The 21,754-nt window shown below is 43.5% G+C and overlaps 1 protein-coding gene across 1 annotated transcript in view; it reads left to right on the forward strand.

The window, feature by feature from the left end:
- The window catches only part of RNF152 (ring finger protein 152), a 239,029-nt gene extending 227,396 nt beyond the window's left edge, over positions 1-11,633 (forward strand). Inside the window, exon 4 of the transcript XR_011200881.1 lies at positions 11,586-11,633. The gene's annotated coding sequence lies outside the window, so the exon portion shown is untranslated. The remainder of the gene's footprint in view (positions 1-11,585) is intronic.
- Positions 11,634-21,754: the final 10,121 nt, after the last annotated feature.

The following is a 21,754-nucleotide window of genomic DNA, read 5'->3' on the forward strand; positions in this document are numbered from 1 at the left end:
ATCAATCTTTTCTGCACTATCCATGGTTTAGCCATGAATGCTAACAAATCTAAATCTATGGCAAATACTTCCTCACAGACATTCCAGAGGGTTAGTGAGATTGAAGGGTGTAAATTTGGAGTGGGTAGAAGATTTTGACTACGTGGGTGATCACCTATCTAGTTCCAGTTCTTGGACCAGTCAGATCACCAAGAGCATGCTCCTTATTAACCACAGGCAGCACCACCATGAGCTTTGCAGATAACCCTGCGTTCCATCCAATGTCTCCTCTCTTGGAAATTTGGAGAGCTTGAGCAGTGGATATGCAGCTTATGGTTCTGGACTTTTGGCCCACAGTAGTGTAAAGCAACTGAGGGTTGCTGAAAATAAAATTCTGAGGGCTGCATTAAAATGTCCTCAAAGCACATCCCTAATCTTCTTTAAAACGGATCTAGATATACAACCCGTCCCTGCCATAGTTAGGCTTAAACCCAGCAATTCTCCACTGGCTGAGGTGATGGATAATTGCTGGAATGTTACAGGATGGACATGAAAGATATTCTTGGCATTAAGGGAAGGGCAGCAACACTACTGTGGCTGCACTATGTTAACCAGATCCTTTATACCTTGGGCCTGACTGACCTTTAGCAACATCCTATATCTATTAATTCTTATTCCATCAAGTTGGTGTAACTGGCCTTTTGGTAAAACGAAAGGATGAAATTATTCCAAGTATTGTGCCATGGTAAACTGACAAGCCTTTTCCCAGAGCTAAATTCATTCCAGACTCTGAGATATTCTTTGATGGGATCGACCTACCATCTACCAAATTTCCTTACATTAGATTCAGGCTGGTAACCTTACCACCTACAACCTTTTCTAGCAAATGGGGATGGTCTCCAGAGGGCAGTGGGCTTTGTTCTGTGTGCAGGGAAACTCATTATCATCTTCTTTACTTCTTCCCAGTATACGCAGGACAATGCAGGTGTTGGGTTGTGCCCCTTGCCGATAATTGGGAATTCTGCAATATAAAATGTCCTTGAGTATCTGCAGGTCCGATATCAGGCTGTGTATAGTTTTTTTCATTGCTAAAGAGCTTGAATCAGCATGGCCCATCCATACCAAGACTGTAACACAAGTGGCATCTAAGTGTAACTCTGACCCAAGTTTAACTAGAACTTTGGGTTAAAGCAATGAATATATCCTGAATGCAAGCTTCTGTAACAGTACCTGTTAGTAATGTTTTATTGTTCTGGTACTGTGGGGCACCACCATTGAAACCTTTGGCGATAACCCTCCAGTACTGCTGGCACCCTGTTTATGCCTAGTTTTATATTATGTTTATTTTGCTTTTAAGGTCTCTGACCAAAATAACGTTTTTGTTAACAAATGAACAGCAGGACTCATGGCAGAGCTTACAACAATTGGGCCTCTGCAGTTCTTCAGGGGATTTTATGAAGGTTGTCTGCTGACATGACAATCAAACATTTAATCTACGTATGCAAGTGCAGCAGCCTCTGTTCCTCAGCCCTGGTGCACGGACTCTTGAAACCTTTAGGAGAACAGCCATTCTGCCAGCCTCTGCCTCATTTCTTTCATCCATACTGATGTACTCAGTTCCTTAAAGTTTAAAGGAGAGTGTGATGCCTCAATCACAGGCGCAGGTGTCTTCACATACAATGTCTGTTGGTTTCAGGCCAACTGCCCCCTCATCCACACTTGAAATATTAGATGGATACAAACAATGCCAAATGGATGTTGAAGTAGGTAGAACTCAGCCTTGTGGAACCCAGTATTCCACTCTCACTGGTTCCATGGTGATGGCAAGCACCCCTAAATGTCCACTGGATTTGTATAGGTGTCTCAGGCACTCGTTCATCCCGCCAGTGGCTGTGCTAAATCCCTTCAGAGAGCTGGACACAAGGTGCAAGCAAGCTCTCTTCTCTGTGGAAGTTTGTGGAAGTAGCCATAACCTTTGTGCTGGTACTTTCATGCCGTTGTTCCTTCTCCATTCACCATCCAGCTGTTCTGCTGCAGCTGGACTGAACCAGGGAAAATGACCCCAAAGAAGGTGACATGATTTCGGAGGTAAACACAGAAGGCCTTGTTATTAATTACTGACGCAGGGGAGAGGATTTGCAGAGAAGGGGAGGCAGTTTACTTTCTGAACAACATCTAACCCTAAGGTACTTTCTACAATCACTTGATTACTGTACATTTAGGTGAACCTCATGCTGGGGTACCACACCTCTCACGCTCGGGGGGCGGGCAGTCGGTACAAACTACACAAAATGTTATGAGGCAAAGCAAGTAAGCAACCATCCCATTAATGGATGTAGGTAAAAAGACTGAACCCCACGAAAATCTGCTGTGAACCATAGGTTGCGTCCTGGCCTGGCAATATTGGCAGTAGTTGCACACGTTAAAAGGAGTTTCACCTTAGGTGGATGCCTAGAGGGCAGTAAAGCTCAATTCTGCTGGGGAGAAACATTGAATATGAGACGGAGCACTTGCAAGGGACCCTTGCCATAGGTGTCCTATGCAGGAAACATGCTGGGCCAGTTAGGATGTTCAAAGGAGTAACGAAGTGGTGCATGGCCACTGCATTACAGGCTAAAGCTGCAAAAACAACCAGCGCACAATCTGAATGCCAACATAGGTTGGTACTGATGAATGCCAAGCAAGCTATAAGTAAAAAACCCTTGTTGGGACCACAAACAGCGAGGAAAGTGGAAATGTATATATCACTAAATTTATCCCACAAAAGAAGGTGACACTGCAGGGTGTCAGAAGCCTGAGTAAGGAACATGGTCAAAGAAAGGTTTGAAATGGCATTCCTTTCAAGTGGAAGAGCGGATGCAGAAGGGGACAGAACGAACCAGACCTTGCTCCCCCCCCCTCCCCGTTACTGTTCTGAAACAATCACCCACAATGCCTCAGGTCCTAAAAAAACAGAAAAACCTCTGGAAGAACTATAAGCTCAATTATTAATGACAATACAAAGCGGATCAAAAAGATCAAATTAGATACTAAATTGTAAAAAACGAAGAAACAGGAAACACGAGTATCAGGACAGCGTCGAATCATTTGTTCTGCAAGACAATGTTTTCTGAAAACCTGACCCCCTGTTAAGTACAGAGAGCACTGAAACAACATTAACATGAAAACGAATTATTAGCCGAAAGCCTCATATGGCTGCCAGCTCCAGCATTCTGTTTGACAACGACCAACGCATAGAACATGAGAATCTTTGTCTTGCAGAGCAAAAAGCACAGCATGGACATTCGAGAATTGAGGCGCAATCAAAAGTGCATTATATTGAGGAAATTGTAAGAAGGCACAGAAGGGACACAAAATACAGCACTAGTAAGTATTCATGTTCTGGCATTCATCAGCGCAAACCTAACTTGAGAGAAAGGGAGAGTTGTACACCACAGACAGCGTTGGAAGAGAGTAAACACTTTTCATCATCTGCTGATTTATATATTTGAAGTACAATAAGTGAATATATTTATTATTGCATTTCACATAGTTCTTCTTTTTCAGGCACGGGGAGACAGGTAATTTGGCCGGTATGTTAGAATTTTCGTTAAAAGGTCAAGGCCGCAGGACCCAGGTCTCAAACATCCGCATGTTGACACCCTTCTTTGAAGAAAATTACATTGCTACCAAAACAGAAGTAAATACTTTCATACACTCCTTCCAAGCTGCAGCCTTGATATCCTGAAATGTAATCAAGCAAGTATATTCGTTTTTAAAAATAAAAGAGAATGTGAATTATCGGTGAGTCAGAGAGAGAGGCATCTTCCTGCAGGCCTGGAACTGATCAATTTTGGAGAAGGTCCATAATATTCACGAGGCCAGCATTACAGAACCCCCACAACGTTACTGGAATCTTGAAATTAAATTGTTTCCTGATTAAAGGACAACAGCCTTGAGCCATGAATATAAAATACATCGAAATAAAATATATTTCAGAGTGACGGGAGAAGCATTTTACATCACACATGCACACCCAGACCTTTGTAATGCCAGAAAGAAAGGTAGGCAGGAAGTGATCAGAGGGGGAGAGGAAAGGGATGAGAGACTCGATGGAGAGAGAGCAAGATGGTCTTTCGAGGCTGTGCCAGACTTATGCCTGCAAAAATAATTATTATATAACTCATTGACCACAGCATTACTCCAACAAGGAGATAGTAATAACTAAAAGTTTGGAAGTTATAGATGTTTTTCCTAGACGTTTCTATGTGTTGTGTATATACATGGTATATATTATGCAGTAGAAATAGTATCCGCTGTGTAGGTATACATTAGGTCATAGTTTTCCCCAAAAAAGTTCAACCACCTCAGCTCTTTTGTGGAAACTATAAGTGTGATCTGTCAAGTGGTGTCTGAGAAAAAAAGGGGGTGGGGCGCTTGCCAAAATGTGTTTTTGAAATATTAATTCCTACAGAAATTTTGGCAGTTAATTCACAAAAAAATGACTGAATAGAATTACACACTATTTGGCAGAATGGCAGACCCTTACTCATAAAGAGTGCTTTTTGTGATTTGATGTAAATTCATTCAGCAGTTTTTGAGAAAGTAGCATTTATATTACAGTGATATCATGACAGTTGGTCCTGCAGCAGATCTGTGGAACTCCTGCGGTATTGCAAATGAAAGAAAAATAGAGCATTCTAATTGGCTGAAAGGACCCTTTTTCATGTCTTCCCCCTTCGTTCCACCAAGACCAGTACTGGTCCTGTGAGACAAGAAATCTGTTTGGCTAGCGGCAGCAAGAAGTAAAATGTTTCTGCTGCAATTTTAGGACTCAGGGACTCATTTCCCATGTCCTGAGTTTTGCAAAAAGTTTACTTACAAACTGGCTGGTTAGGGGTGCCTCCAGGAGCTTAAAATGTTTTACAAAAATTGCGAGCAGGTACTGCAGGACCCAGTGTGACACTTGAGTTACAGCAGAATTCTAAGAGAGATTGGTACCGCAAGACTACTCAACCTTGCAAGAATGAGGCTTGTATGGTTTTGCAGTGTTGCAGAGTGACGCTTGAACTGTGGGGAACTGTACAGCAGTACCAAAGAATGAAAAAATAATGAAAAAGTATGGTGTGGAAGTCTATGGGGTTTGGCTTCTCACAGGGCTAGGGCACTGGATCTGTCCTAAGATCACATTCTGTGGCCAAAGACACATCATGGGGGTGGGCATAAGGCCTGGCTGCAGACAAGGAGTGTGTCCAGCTATGCTTAGTGAGGGAGTTGGGTGAATATGATCAAAACAGCCAAGAAATTCACTGGAAAAACACAATGGTTAAAGTGATGTTCAGTTAGGTATGGTATTAAGATATTTCTTTGTTTAAAAAAAAAAACTCAGAAATTCACTGAAAAAAATAAAGATGAAAGTGATGTTATAGTTCTGTCTTGTAATAATATATAAATTAGTGCTTACACAACAAAAAACATTGAAATTAACCAGGTCTCTAAAGGTCCCAGCTCACCAGGACAATGGCCAGTGAAATAAAAGGCTGTAATGGAGTGTGCTATGTAAGGAAACAACACTCATGTAAATGCAGTTCCCAACTAACAACTCTGATTAACGAGTGTCATTGCCTATCAGGGTTCCAACCTGGCTGCTCTTCTCTCGCATGAAACCCACAGTACTGCACAAAGGCGCTGTCCAACACAGGCCCTAAGGGTTGTGTCTGCACTGCCCCCCAACCATGGTTCTTTGAACAAGGTCAGAGTAAAGGTTCTTACTAATGTGTAGCCATCCCAAAAATAAATATCTGAATTCCAAGATTCGTAAAGGGCATATGTGCTTAAATCCCTATGAGCTGGAGCTGCGCCACCCATCATACAAATCCAGATAAGGAAAGAATCCTGACAGATTGAAATAATGTGCTGTACGATGGGGGACTGATGAGCGCATGTTAGAAATGGGTTCTTTGGTTGCCAGTCAGGGTACCCTCTGTCCTCACTCTAGTCAGGGTAAGTCACACACAATCCAAATTATCCTGTGCCCACCCTCTGGTAGCTTGGCACTCAGCAGTCAGGCTTAACTTAGAAGGCAATTTGTAACGTATTTGTGAAATAAATCATACAATAACACAGTAGAACACTACAAAAATACACCACACAGTGTTTAGAAAAATATATAATATTTATCTGATAAGATTCAGGCCAAAACGATTAAAATGCAATAGGTATATTTTGGAATATCACTGTAAAAATGATATAAACTGTCTTTAGCCTCTTAAAAGCATCCTCTTCGGGTTGGTGGGTTTTCGGAAACCCCGGGGACGATGAATGGATTTCCGGTGCTGACAGGACGAAGTCACAGGGGCTGCGTTGATCCGGTAGGCGTTGCATGGAAATTTCTACCCCTCGGCAGGCGCTGCGTCAATTCCTCTTTGGAAGTCGGGCTGCGTTATTCTGACTCGGCTGTGTGTCGATCCAGTGGGCAGTGCGTTGAATTTCCAGTCGCTACGCTGGTGCTGCATCGATCTTCTTGTTGCAAAGTCGGGCTGCGTCGTTCCAGTGCACAGCAAATTTTTCACCGCAATGCAGGCTGTGCGTCATTTCTGGCAGGCTGTGCGTCAATTTTCGCCGCACAAGGAGTCCTTCTTGCAGAGATGAAGTATTTTTGGTCCTGACACTTCACTGAACAGAAGGCAACCTCTATCCAAGCCCTTGGAGAGGGCTACTCACCACAGCCAGAAAGCAGCAAGGCAGCAGGGCAACAGCAAGGCAGCAGTCATTCACAGAAAGCAGTCAGGTGGGTCCTTTGGGCAGCCAGGCAGTTCTTCTTGGCAGGATGCAAGTTCTGGTTCAGGTTCTCTTCTCCAGGAAGTGTCTTGATGAAGTAGAGTGTCTACTTCAGAAGTGTCTGCATTGGTAGGGTCGGAGACCCTGTTTAAGTACCCAAATGTGCCTTTGAAGTGGCAAGACTTCAACGAGTGGCTTAGAAGTACACAAGATCCCCTTTCAGTTCCATCCTGTCTGACAGGGTCCCAATAGGTGGGGTGGCAGTCATTTGTGTGAGGGCAGACTACTGTCCTTTGACATGTAAGTGTCAAGCCCTCCCAGCCCAGGAAGACCCATTCAATATGCAGATGTGTGCAAGTGTGAATGAACATCCTGTGTTTGGGGTTGTCTAAGTGAATGCACAAGGGAGCTGTCAACTAAACCTAGCCAGACGTGGTTTGGAAGGCACAGAAGGATTTAAGTGTAGAAAAATGCTAACTTTCTAAAAGTAGCATTTCTAAAATAGTAATATAAAATCCATCTTGACAATTAAGCAGGCTTTTGTATCACCTTTCTGGCCGTACTAAATATGACCTGGCTACTCCTTGCAGATCAGGATCTACCACTCAAACAGTACATGAGGGTAGCCCTAATGCTATCCTATGAAAGGAGCTGGCCTCACAGCAGTGTAAAAACGAATTTAGGAGTTTTACACTACAAGAACATATAGAGCACATATGTCCATGTCCTGCCTTTTACCTACACAGCACTCTGCCCTATGGGCTTCCTAGGGCCTACCTTAGGGGTGACATATGTAGAAAAAGGGAAGTTTAAGGCTTGGCAAGTACTTTGAAATGCCAAGTTGAAGTGGCAGTGAAACTGCACACACAGGCTTCGCAATGGCAGGCCTGAGACAAGGTTAAAGAGCTACTTAAGTGGGTGGCACAATCAGTGCTGCAGGCCCACTAGTAACATTTGCAGGCCCTGGGCACATATAGTGCACTTTACTATGGATTTATCAAATAATCCAATTGGGTATGATCCAATGTTACCATGTTTAAGGGGAGGGAGTATAAGCACTTTAGCACTGGTTAGCAGTGGTAAAGTGTGCAGAGTCTTAAGACCAGCACAAACAGTATCTAAAAAGTGGAGGGAAGCAGGCAAAAAGTTAGGGGTGACCACCCTAAGGCTGTCAGGTCTAACAGCACACAACAGGACATGACAGGCCCTTTATTCAACTGGCATATCCCCGGTGGGATGGAGGCAGGTTTTGAATCGCCAGGACAGCACCTGGTGCCTCTTTCACTTTCCCCAGCTCAATGAGGTTAATTGCAGCAGGCACGGGAAGGGTACAGACAGAGAGAGGGAGGGAGGGGAAAGGTAGACAGGAAGTGATCAGACAGGGAGAAGAAAGGGAGGAGAGAATCAATGGAGAGAGAATGAATGGAGAGAGTGAGAGAGAGGCTGTGTGAAGCGGCAATGGGAACAGGGCTAGTTTGAGCATTTTTGTCATGTCTGACTTTGATTCCCCAGTCGGTCTGGTGCCCAACTCTGGATTATAAAGAAAATCTAGCCAACTTCAGGACAGCTACATGGAGCCTTAACCCAAAGGACAAATACACCCAAGGAGAGATAAACGTTAATGATGTTAAGCATTTTGGATTGCAGGGGTGCTTACAAAACTCCCCAGAAGTCTGATCTCACCAGCCGCTGCAGGGAAAACATCCCCCGCACCTTTTGCCCTTCAAAAGAGTGCCTGTCAGGCTTAGAAAAGGTCAGCCTGACAGACATTCTTCATTTTCAGATAAGGCAGCCAGGAGCTAGACATGCATGATTTGAGCAGGCTCTTGGCTGCCTGAGCTGAACTTTGCTGGGCTGAAGAGATCAAAGCTTCTATAGGCGGGACCTCCTCAGCTCAGCAAAGGTGCCTTGAGGCCCTCCCCCCTCAGTGATAAGGGGAAACTTCACCCATTGACTCTGACCTGGTTGCTTCAGGTTTAAGCTCTGAAGCTCGCAGGGCGAGTGTCAATCAGTGACACCTCGTCACAGAGTGGGGTGGGGTCAGAAGTCTAACTGACCCCATCCCACTCTGTCACGAAGTTGTGACTGCTGCCTTCCCTCATTGAAGGCAGCAGTCCCAACCCTCCTGGGACCTCCAAGCAGAGCTGAAGGTAAGTGTGTGTGTTTTTTTAAAATGAATGTTAGGTGCGTGCGCGCCTGTACGTTTGCAATATTTGATAATGAGTGCTGTGAATGGATGCACGTGTGTGTGTGTGTGCGAGTATGTCTGTGTGAATGAATGAATGAGTGAAGTAGTGTGAGTGTGCATGTATGTCCCGCCCCCCTCCATCCTAATTTTCCTGGGCGCCACTGGATCTCACTCCAGTACATACAGGGATATTAAGGATAGGCATAATTTATGTGTCACCAGGGTGTCAGTTGTGACCACTTGCATGATCCTTACAAACCTGGTTCTCAGAGGGTCACTAAGGCAGTGTTTTTGTGCAAAAATTTCGTTTTAATTGTTATACGATTGTGTTTCAAATAAAATAAAACAGCTGACTAAGGCTGAGGTTGGTGTTGGAAGTTGCTACTTACAAAGCCTGAAACTGTTGCCATCTGTTAAGCTCTGCTTACTTGGCAATGAACTTAGAAAGACTCTATGGCCTCTTCTCTGAGTTGTGCTGACTCTTAATTTCAGTGTCACAAAGCAGCAGACATTCTAGGGCCAGTACAGGAGTATGTGCGCCATTTGTCCACTGAACGAGTGGCAAAGCTGGGCTCCTCTGATGTAAGTGTATTACACATGAACAGACAGGATCGTGCACAAGGTTAGACTTTTATTTCAGGCGGAGGCATAGATGAGTCTTCTGAGGGTAGGGGAGTGCAGCACACTGAAAAACAAGAACCCTGACAGAAATGAGCTGAGAAGATTGATTTGCTATTAGTGCATGATCTGTAAGCAGGCGGTGGACGACGCACAGTAGGTAGAAATTGTATTTTCTGCTGTTTATCTGCAGGTGTGTTGGACGGCTAATCCACTATTGTTATGTTACCACAATAAAGCACCTTATATATGCATTTAAACATATGCACAAAGCTGCCACGTCGTCCCATGTTGTGCGTGTGATCTTCGCCCAGGCCTGGCTTTTAAACCTATTGCATGGTTCAAGTTTTGAATCCATGCTTACTACAACCCCCAGAATGCAATATGGTGAAACTCCAGAGTTGTCTGGTGTTGTCACGCGTGACATGAGGGTACTTGGAATTTATGTCCTAGTCTCACTACTTTTGAACTCTGGCCCCATATCAAAATAATGTTTTAAATGTGAAAAACATCATGGCTATTTTCTCTCTCACACACACATCCAACACACACACACACACACAGAATTCATTAACAGTTCATAAATGTAGTTTAAGTGGTGGTCCTAGAATGTTTTCCATCACAACCTTAGGGCATCCTCCACTTGGCTTGCATCAACTCTGAATGACAACATTTGAACCCTTTTTTTACAGTAGTTTTAAATTGTTTAAGTCTCTTTAAGATAACACAAGGGCTGCAGCCTCTGTTCTCCTTTTACGAGGTTAAATTTGATTGGCTTCCCCAGGTGTGCCGTTATGATGACCTGAAGGACTTAGGGAGGACTGGTAAAAAAAGGCAAAACATGCTATAAAAGTACACCTTATTGTGCCACTTTGTAACATGGCCAATGGCAAAAAACTCCCAAGTTTGCCAATTAAAGTGAAGAGAGCGTACCTTAAGTTACATTTTGTTGCAGATGTAATTTATTACCTGCCAGGAAGAAAGGGATGAATGTTGGTAAAAAAGAGAATTATTCATAAAATAATTGAGGCTTAGGTCACTATTGTAAGTCTGGCAGAATGAAATTTACTTATGCCTTTGTGTGCTAATGTTCTTTCTGATTACTAGTTGTTAGCTTTTTAAACACCCAGTTTTTCTGGATATGGAAGAACCTGATTAGATTTTTGTGGCTGGTAAAACTGGCCACAAAAATTGTATGAGACGCTGGCTTCGACAGCAACCAAGTCTCACATTAAAGTTTTTTTTTCTAAAACGGGAAAGCCTACAATGCACCCCCTGCTAGAAAAACAAGCATTGGCATAGCCAATAGGTCTCGTCTTTGGGACCTCATAAGAATTATCCATGAAGCACATTAAACCTTTATCAGAAATAAACTGTGTTTGTGTATTCCTTAATTTACTTGGCATCAGACTGTAATGGTCAGAACATCATGAAATGAGAAAGGTAGATAGCATTGCAATGTAACCATATATTCAGGCCCTAGAGGGCATAGTGCATTACAAATTACTACAAACAAGGCTCGTAGAACATACACGAATCCCAGCTGTAAACCAAAAGCTCTAGCCATGAGAACACTTAAAAAGACATTGAATGGTGGGAGATGTTATGATTTTAGGGTCCCCCAACCCAGTGTGGGGACCCAGGAGATTAGCTGGACAGAAAGAGAATACAGTGCTGAACGTTTTGGTGGTAGTCCCATTGTCCTAGAACTACCACAGGCTGAGTTATGGGCAATAATGTGTTGTAAAAGGAATGCCCGCAAAGCATTATGGGGCGAGTTTGCTGAGTAAAATGAATATTGTAGTATCAGCTCTCCACTGTGCCAGGAGAGCTGCCTTGAGTTTTTTGTGTGTTTTTCTCTATTTAAAAGGCGCCGGTTTGTATATTTTTCAACTGCTAAACTTGGGTAGAATTTAGAAATGGGGCTGCACATTTAAATGGTGCACATGTAAAGCGCTCCAATCTTCCGGTCAAGTTTGCGCTATGTAAAACTGCAGTACAAAAATAAATAAACAAAAAAGAATCCCTCTTCGTCTTTCAGCCTTTTTTGAATGCAGACACTGCAAAGACACAGCAAGATGCCAGAAGAAGAATCAACATACCACCACCAGCGTGAAGCGGAGAGGCAAAGAAAAAAAAGTAGTGCACTGACACTAAGGAATGTGGCCACTTGTGCAATAATCCATGTAACAGGGTCGGTCTTCAAGGCGGTAACAAAACAGCCTCAAGGCGGGACAAACCTAAAGCATTTACCTAACAAACCAAAGAAATTTTGAAAAGCAGATCAAGGAACAAATGAAAGTGATGGGCATGGTGAAAGTCCACAGAAGTAGATTACAGCATGTCGAGAGACAGGGCATGCATGCTTCCTAGCCTCGACCTAAAAAACTACCTCTTCCTTCCCCCACTCCTGCCACTCACTATTTCACCCACCACCCCATGCTCCGATCCAATAAAAATACATTTACTACCCTCCCAGAGGTGGTAAATATATGTAGAAAAAAAGACATTGGAACTTTGAGTTCGGTGTGGTTTTATAGCCATAAAAAAATGTTATTCTCCATTCTTGGGGTTTCACTCTTAATTGCACAGGGTGGATTTACTGCAGGGCAATATTAAAATTGTGTGCACATTTACAGTGTGCGAAATCTGCCCCAGTACAATGCAATTTGTAATTTTGTTTTACCACACAGTTCCCTGAGCATTGTCCCATCAGGCTAGAGCATCTCACACCAGGCAAAGAAGCAGAGGTTGCCGCAGCTCATCTAATGATCATCAAAAGTGTCATATAAAGCACCCCTTCTTAAAGGCCATTGAAGGGAAAGACAAGCTGATATCCCATGTAAAATAAATACACCCATACCAGGAGTCAATAGCCTCTCTAGGCACTCAGGAAGGGTAAAACTAGAGGAAAAGGCAAAAAGCAAGTCAATGGGCTAAAGTATTGGGATTTTTAAAGCAAGCACAATGAAAGCTGGAAATATGTGTGGCAGCAGGGGTGAGGAGCCACTGTGGCAGAAAGAGGAGAATGTCGGCTATTTAACAACCAAGCACTACACAGTGAAATAAAGCAGTACGGAGTAGAAGTCAGTGAATTCCATGGAACATGATCCTACCTAGTGAGTATGGATTGCTTTGGTGCTGCCAAAAAGGAATGGTAAAACGCATCAAAGAAGGCCAATAACATTATGGGAAAAGGGTCACATTTCTGAGTCACACTGGTCATTCAGATAGCCCACCCATCCATGGCCCCATAACTACAAGGAGTGAGCAGCACTCACAGCTATGAAAGAAGTGACAGCCCACTTGTTGAGTGCCAAGTCTGTGCCTAAGTAGATGATTTGGGGCCTAGTGACAGAGAGTAGCAAATTGGAGCAGTGGGATAACCCCATGATGAGAAATAAAAGACGGGTGAATAAGGATGGGTACATGTGACAGCAGTTTTGCTTTCTCTCTTTTCTTACGGTCAAAGAGAGGGGTGGGTTATGCTAGCGCGCCTGGTCCTTAGTAAGTAAACTTACAAGGGGACGCGTATGGGCCGATGAACCTTTTGAATCGCATGGAGTATCCTATTCATGCAGTGATTACTAGATCTATAATTTGGCATTAATAACCAAGCAACATTGTGAAGAATCAACTACTCATAAATAACCACAACTCGGAAAAGAGTTAACAATTTTAATTCCCTTTTGATTACAACTCTAAATAATCTGGTAATTAAATCTTTATTCAGTCCGCTCAATTTATTAATTCATTAATAGAAACATCATATCTTGAAGGAAACATTTGCGAAAATGCAGTTCCATAAACTAAGAATACTAACATTAATAGCAAAGTTCAGCAAATAAGTTTGTCAGTCGTTTGTCACTGTCAACGTCACCCTTAACAGCTTACCTATCCAAGATTAGCATCAGCATGTGGGACTTCATGCAAAAACAATTTAGAGAAAACATTAATTTGGAAAAATCTACCTAAAGAGAATTCTATAGTCAGTGCAGTTGGTACCTAGAAGAAAAGGCACAAATTCGTCAGTCACATTTTCATAGCTACCTATCCAGGATGGATCAGCAACAAGTCAGTCTTCGTCTTCAGGTCATCAATTAGTCAACCACGCATCTGGCTCACAGATTATGAGCCCAACGACAGCACCACGGACAGCGTCTCCTGACATCATCAATTCTTCCATCGCATCTGAAGCTTTAGCCCCTTGTCATGACTTTATTAGGGTCTCTCAGTCCATCCCCCCTAATTCCTAATTGGTCAGTCAGTCAGCAGATATAACTTTAACCTATAGTATTTGTTTTACCAAATCTACTAATTTTAATATCAGTTCGTTCACAGGATGTGGATTGGTTCTCCATGGGATGTTCTCATTATCCGGCTCATCAGGTATCAAAATTGTTGCATGTTCCTCTTCAGTCAGTGCCTCTATTGTTCTAGTCCTGGGAAAGTACATTTAGCCTACTCTACACATAATTGTATCAAATTGCCTTCATCATCTCCTGTCTGCCGGTACATCGAGCAGGTCAGGGCCAGTCCATGCCTCCAGTCCCATGCAAGGCGTTTAGGGCCATATTTATACTTTTCGACGCACAACTGCGCCAACGCAGTTGTGCGTCAAAAAATCTAACGCCGGCTAACGCCATTCTGAAGCGCCATGCGGGTGCCGTATTTATTCAATGACGTTAGCCGGCGTTAGCCGGCGGCGCTGCCTGGTGTGCGTGAAAAAAAATGACGTACACCAGGCAGCGCCGGAGTAGGGGAATATGGAGCTTGGGCGCCAAAAAATGGGGCAAGTCAGGCTGAGGCAAAAATATCGCCTCAACCCGATTTGCGCCATTTTTTCCGACTTCCAACCCCCATTGAAATGACTCCTGTCTTAGCAAAGACAGGAGTCATGCCCCCTTGCCCAATGGCCATGCCCAGGGGACAGAAGTCATTGGGCATAGTGGCATGTAGGAGGGCACAAATCAGGCCCCCCTATGTCACCCAAAAAAAAAAAGAATTACTTACCTGAACTTACCTTATGTTCCCTGGGATGGGTCCCTCCATCCATGGGCGTCCTCCTGGGGTGGGCAAGGGTGGCAGGGGATGTCCCTGAGGGCATGGGAGGGCACCTCTGGGCTCCTTCCGAGCCCACAGGTCCCTTAACGCCTGCCCTGACCAGGCGCTAAAAAACTACGCAAAAGCGGATGGACGTCATTTTTTTTGACCCGCCCACTCCCGGGCGTGATTTTTGCCCGGGAGTGTAAATACGGCGCACATGCCTCGGAGTCAATTTTTTAGACGGGAACTCCTACCTTGCATATCATTAACGCAAAGTAGGTGTCCACGCTAAAAAATGACGCAAACTCCATGGACTTTGGCGCTAGACGTGTCTAACGCCAAAGTATAAATATGGAGTTAGATTTGCGTCGGAATTGCGTCAAAAAAAACGACGCAATTCCGGCGCAAACAGAGTATAAATATGCCCCTTAGTATTTCAGCCCGTTGTGTGCGAGGCCTAGGAGGACTAGGCCTTAAACTCAGCTGATTTAGCAATACAAATTAATGCAAAACATAGGTTATACATCTCATTATGACATATTACTACACTTTTCTCATATATTTTCATTATTTCATACAGTTTCAGTTATATTAGTACACATGGTGATCACACCCCGAGGGCCCATTTTCAAACATGCACATTATTTTCTCTATGATTAATTTCTCTAGGCATTTCTCTTTAGTAAACACATATACAACATTCATAATTTTCTTAATTAGCATATCTGCTTCAACAGTCCCTCCTCTGATGACTAAATATGTCATCACACCTTTCCTTATCAACATTTCATAAATCAGTTTCTGCTGTATTTTGTCTTCTTAAAGTTTCTCTCTAGATTCTTCCCCTGGGTTGTCCTTCCCTCCTCTGATTATTTTTACACCTTTTAAATTGTATTCTTTGCCACAATTTGCATGTACCCCATAATCCTAATATACAAACATTCACTATTAATATTCCCTGTACAATTTTCAATAATACCCCATTCCAAATTTGACTAAACCAATCACCTACTGAAGCAAATCCTTTTCCAACTTTCTCCCAAACCTCTGGTTCCTTCAATTCTTTCAAATCTTTGCTTGCATTAGTTAAGTTAGTAAGTAAGTCTTTTATCTCCTTATCATTATTAGGTATGTAAGAGCAGCAATGCCTAGCATTAATCATCCTACCGATTCCGCGGTCTTTCGCTAAAAGTATGTCTACGGCAAGCCTATTCTGAAGTATCATAGCTCAATCCACAGCTAATTCAGTATCTAACAGGAGGCTTGCCCCTTTAAAGTTTGTCAGCATGTTATCCACAACAGTAGACAACTTTCGTACCTTGATTACATTCAAAATAACTCCTACAGAAGGAATTACTGCACCAAAAATGTCTCCCACAATTGCAGAAGAGGTTTCCCTCCTCTGTCGCTTATGATGTAATTCAGTCACTTTCGGAAATTTCTTTAAATCATTTATCTGATAAATTTTAGGGAAAACTATTCCCAAATAGCATGTCACATACCATCCTCTAGGAAGATGGTAATAAGCATTAAGTCAACAAATATAGTAGTTCCCAGGAATCGCAGGGTCCTGACCATTCAACATAAAAGTTCATTTACTTTGAAACAAAAACACATGCCTACATTCACTCGTTCCCACAAATAAAGTGTCAGTGCGTGATTTTGGTCTATATATACAAAGCTTCCCTACGTGTAATGCATCTAAGGCTAACTTCCCTTGAGTTTTAATAGCAGTGTAAGCAGACTCATTTTTATAAGTTCTCTTCTCTAATCCTTTATCTAACTTCTCCTTCAATGCCTTTGTCCTGTCATCAGTATGCCCTCTAAAGCTCTTTTCTAATGGGGTGAGTGAGCATGTTAGATTATTTTTGCGGGTGTAAGTGGCACCAAACGTTAGTGTCAGTTCAAAGAAGCCTCCAACTAATACTATATCATGCTCTTTAGCTATTTTACTTAGATACCAAATAACAGGAACAAAAGAGAACACTAAATCATAGTTTGAGTTAAAGTACTGAATATACTCTTGGTTATAGAATCTTGTTAGTAGCAGATTACAGCTTATGCCATATGTTAGTGGGAGACTATGGTAAGTAACCCCTTCTTCCACAGAGGAGGGAATTTGCGTACAATTCCTTGCATCCATCGTTTCAACATGTTCACTTAACAAACAATAGAATACATTAGAAGAAAGCTCTCCTTGAGCATTAGTATAGTCATGCAAGTATTTCTCATCTAACTTAATCCTCTATAAAGCTGTTAATGTAGTAGTCTCAGGAACAGGAACAATATTAGCTTTTTTCATATCATGCACAGACATTCCCACCATCATTATTATGAACATTATCCCACACATAATTGCCTCTCCAACACTCAAATACCTACAATATCTAATATTCCTAACCTGGTTATCTAACTCAACCATGATCTGTAAAGAATCAGAAAGTAGGAGTAACTCTTAGATAAAGTGCAACAGAAAAAATAAAAAAATAAAGGAAAAAATATTTCTTTCTCACAGTTCAGTTTCACACCCTGAAACCATTTTCTCCTTTGTCAAAAATCGATTAGCAGCTTGTCACATCAGTTTTTCAATTGTCATATCAGGTTATCAATGTCTCTTCCAATTTTATTTCAACAGTCTCTTTTCAGGTTTATTTTAGATCAGCTCAACAACTCAGTCTATTGATCGCCTTCAGGTTGCATCAAAGTACTGATTTGGAACTTCTCTATCAAAATAAAAAAACATAAACTCTTTCTGCCATTCACTTGTTGCTGCGGATGCCCACTCAGGACCTGAGCATCTTCAACTTGCTACTCTCTTCCTTTTCAACCTCCATTCACCACCTAATTCTCCTTCACTTAATTCTTCCTTTCTCGTAGTATCCACTTCTTTTTCTATTGTTTCATTTATGACCAATTCCTTCTTCTTAATTTGCAGTTCAGGCCAATTATCTCCTATTCTCGCTCCTTCTGTCAATATTCTTCTCAGGAGTGGACTCTTCTCTTTTACCTACTCTATGGTGTTTTCTCTTGATGGACCTGCAACGGGTTCAGGTGGAGTCGAATCCCTTTGGCTTTGATCCGTCTCAATTCTTTCACCCTCTTGAACTGGCACTTGCTCTTTTTGCTTTTCAGCACTGTCTGCTTCTGGGAGAACACCTGCTGTGCCTAGTTCTCCTGCTGAATCTGTTGGATTGGGCTCTTGCTCACCTTCCTGCAATTCTTCACTCTCGTCTCTTACAGGGGCGATAGCCCCATCTTCCATAAGGTCAGGTTCGATCTCAGGTTTGGCTTGTTCTGACTCATGTACAGCCACTTGTTTCGCTCTTGTTGGTGCTCTCAACAACACTTCTTCATGATCTTGAGGACTCACCACTCTCTTTGTATGAGTTGCATGTATCCAGTTCGGCATTCCTGCACACTTTACAGCTGTCGTAGTTGTTAGCACCACCTGGTAGGGACCTTTCCAACCGGTTCCAAACAGGTCTTCCAAAGTGCATTTTGATGATTACCCAATCTCCAGCTTTCAGAATGTGACTGGGTCATGGATTGGTGGCAGGGTAGCAGCCTGCACTTGCTGAGAGAAAGAGTGAACTACATCAGCCAGACCCTTGCAGTAGTCCAACACCATATCATCTGTAATATTGACAAGTGCATTGGCTGGAATTGCTGGCAATCGAATTGCTCTGACCATGAGGATCTCATGGGGTGACAGTCCTGTCTTCCTGTCAGGTATCTTTCGCATTGACATCAACTCCAAAGGTAATGCATCTGTCCATTTCAGATTGGTTTTGCGGCACACATCTTGGCAATTCTTTAATTCAATGTACAATTCATTTGTTCTACTAGTCCTGATGCATATCTCATTAGTAAACACATAAACATCATTAATAATTTTCTTAATTAGCATATCTACTTCAACAGTGACAAACTTCACAACTATGAAGAAGGTGGGACTGGTACATGGTGACATACCTACAAACAAGCTGCTGGTTGTGCAGTGGAGTGCTTGGTGCCACACCCAGCAAAAACCTTCTTCAACCCCATGATCCCTCGCACACTGGCTGTATTACAGCTTGAAAAGGTTGCTCTGTCCATGGACCTGCTATGCATCAGGAAGATTGCTGCTTGCCCTCAGATGTAAGTTGGAATGCAAAAGCTACTGAGACTCCAGGCCGAGCAATAGGCTAGTCAAAAGTCACAGGATATCACATCCAGTGATGTCACAAATGGAAGTCATTTGACATCACTTCCTGTGATGCAATCTATTTTTAAATGGCATGTGATGTAACTTCCAGTACCTCTGGCAATTTGGTGAATCGAAGTCAATGATATCAAAAGAGCTAAAAATAAACTACAAAAACAAAGTAGGGGATTTAGCAAGCTACAGAGCAGCATCCATTATGATGTGGCCCTTGATTCAGGGAAAACATTCTAAGCAGATCTCCTTGATGTCATGTATTTGCATCACTAAGGTAAAGGGAGGGGCTAAAACATTACTACATTTAAAAGACTACCACCATTCTGCTTACCATTCATGCCTTTTCCTCAGACTGTTTGGACTGTGACAAGGAAGAAGTATGAGGTTTTTGAGCCTGATACATGTGAGCAGGATAATTCTGTCCCCTGCATAAAGCTTTTGTTTGTGCAGAGATGGCAGTTAGGAGTTGTACTAAGTATGCCACTCCTGGTACATTCCTGGTGTGAAAAAGTCCGACCCATGCAATCTTTCTTAGACACGTATTTGTAAGTCAAATATTTTGGTATTTTCTGGCGGAGAATCCCTGGAAAATACCAAGACATGCAAAGTTTGCAACAGACATCACCAACATCCGCATTTAAGCCTTATTTTGATGGGCAAAACATGAAATTGGATGCAATTTCCACACCCAATAAATTCCAAATTTTAGATATGAACGAATCAAGGCCCTGTTTAACAATTGTCACTAGGGCACTCGTATACAAGGGCTTTGATGTACTGCACCAGCCCTGGCAAATGTCACACATCTAGGGTAAGAATAATGCATTTTGTAAAAATGATCTCATCACCGCAAAGCTCATGATTGATCACGCAAATGAGCTGAGTTGACAGCGTGTTCTTCTATGATTTCACACTTTCCTGAGCTCAAAGAGAATTGCTCTGGCCCGAAACATTACAGATCATAAAAGGGAGGCCCCCTAGAGTGATTGACAAGAAATAGTAATAACTTTTTTGACTGCCTCCATGGCACGGGATTGGGACTATGAGTATCTAGTGAATGAAAGATGCATAGAACCCAGAAAACCATGTATGCAGGGGTATTGTCTGTTCAGGTGAGGAAGTGGTCGAGCTTGTCAGTCAGATTTCCTTCTCTCTCATGAGCATAGGAAGAGTGAAGTCTGGGTATTTCAGCCCCCGGCCACTTGAAATAAAAGTGTTGCTGCACAGACAAAGCTGAAGTCAGAGATTAGCCTAGGTGGGACAGGCGTTGGCACAGGGGCACAGCCTGTAACAGGAAAGGGGTGCTGCAGGAAAGACTATGGCCCTCATTCTGACCCTGGCAGTCCTAAACCGCCAGGGCCGCGGGCAACGGAAGCACCGCCAACAGGCTGGCGGTGCTTCATTGCCCATTCTGACCGCGGCGGTAAAGCCGCGGTCAGAAAAGGGGATCCGGCGGTTTCCCGCCGGAATACCCCTGGCAGGACTGAACCTCCATGGCGGCGGGGATTCCGACCCCCTTCCTGCCAGCCGGTTTCTGGCGGTTTTGACCGCCAGGAACAGGATGGCGGGAACGGGTGTTGTGGGGCCCCTGGGGGCCCCTGCACTGCCCATGCCACAGGCATGGGCAGTGCAGGGGCCCCCTAACAGGGCCCCAGCATGATTTTCACTGTCTGCATAGCAGACAGTGAAAATCGCGACGGGTGCAACTGCACCCGTCGCACCCCTGCAACACCGCTGGCTCCATTCGGAGCCGGCCTCTGTGTTGCAGGGCCTTTCCCGCTGGGTCGGCGGGCGCTCCTTTGGCGGGCGCCTGCCTGCCCAGCGGGAAAGCCAGAATGGTCTCCGCGGTCTTTTGACCGCGGAGCGGCCAAATGGCGGTGACCGCATGGCGGGCGGCTACTGCCGCCCGCCTCGGTCAGAATGACCGCCTATGTCTCGAGGGAGGACCAGGACGATAAAGTCCTAGTGCAGAAGGCCCACATATCAAAGTGATGGTCTAATAATATGGGGTATTGCAAACATGCCATAAACAATCTCATCTCCCTTCTTGACAGAGCATCTGTCATGGTGATACAGCTCCATAGCACACATTCTGCAGTACTCCCTGGATAGGGGGTCAGGGTTGGAACACTAATGGCATGAGTATCACTTGCAGCAGGGGCAGAGATATACAGTACAAGTGCGCTTTATTGGTACCCCTACACAAAGAGTTGATGCTATAACTGGGCTTAACAATACACCTTTCAAATGTTTGTAATGTGAAAAATGTCTCTCACACTGCGAGGAGGGACTTAACTCCTCCTCACACACAGGCACACGCGCTCACAGACACTAACACTCTCTTCTTACCATCCTGACCCCCTTCATATTCAACAAATATAAAGGATTATCAAAAGACTGCAGACACACCAGAGTAATCACAGTGTGACAATTAAGACAATGCTGCGCACTAAACATGATGTTGCAGTCAAGCAGGAAACCAGAAAGATAGACGAGTCCCGCTGATCATTTTGTGTTGCCAGTATGCTGGTTCCGAGAGAATTCTGGGTATGTTGTTGGTTTCTACTTACAGAATTAGTTCAGTGGCCACACTTATTTGAGGTAGTTTAGAGAGAGCTAAACGAAGAGTCCAAGTAATTCTTAAGGCGAGTAGGGGAAGTTATTGAGAGACATGGACTGCATTAGACATCACTGAGCTTTAAGCATGGCCAGCGTTATCTACTGGGCTTCCACAGTGTTCAGTCTCACATACTTCCTACCATTACCAATACAGATTTAAACCCTTCAAGCGAATACTACTATGTAGGGCTCTACGTGGCCCAATCAGTGCCTTGCAGTGCTCTCCCACATCACAGACAACTTAGGCCTGTGAAACTTAGAAAGAGGTGCACGTGCGGCTGTTTCTAATGTGCTGGCAGGGTGGAGAACAAGAACAGAGTTGGGCTTCACTGAAATATCAGGTCAAG

This window comes from Pleurodeles waltl, chromosome 2_2 (genome assembly GCF_031143425.1).
Source record: "Pleurodeles waltl isolate 20211129_DDA chromosome 2_2, aPleWal1.hap1.20221129, whole genome shotgun sequence".
Lineage (NCBI taxonomy): Eukaryota > Metazoa > Chordata > Amphibia > Caudata > Salamandridae > Pleurodeles > Pleurodeles waltl.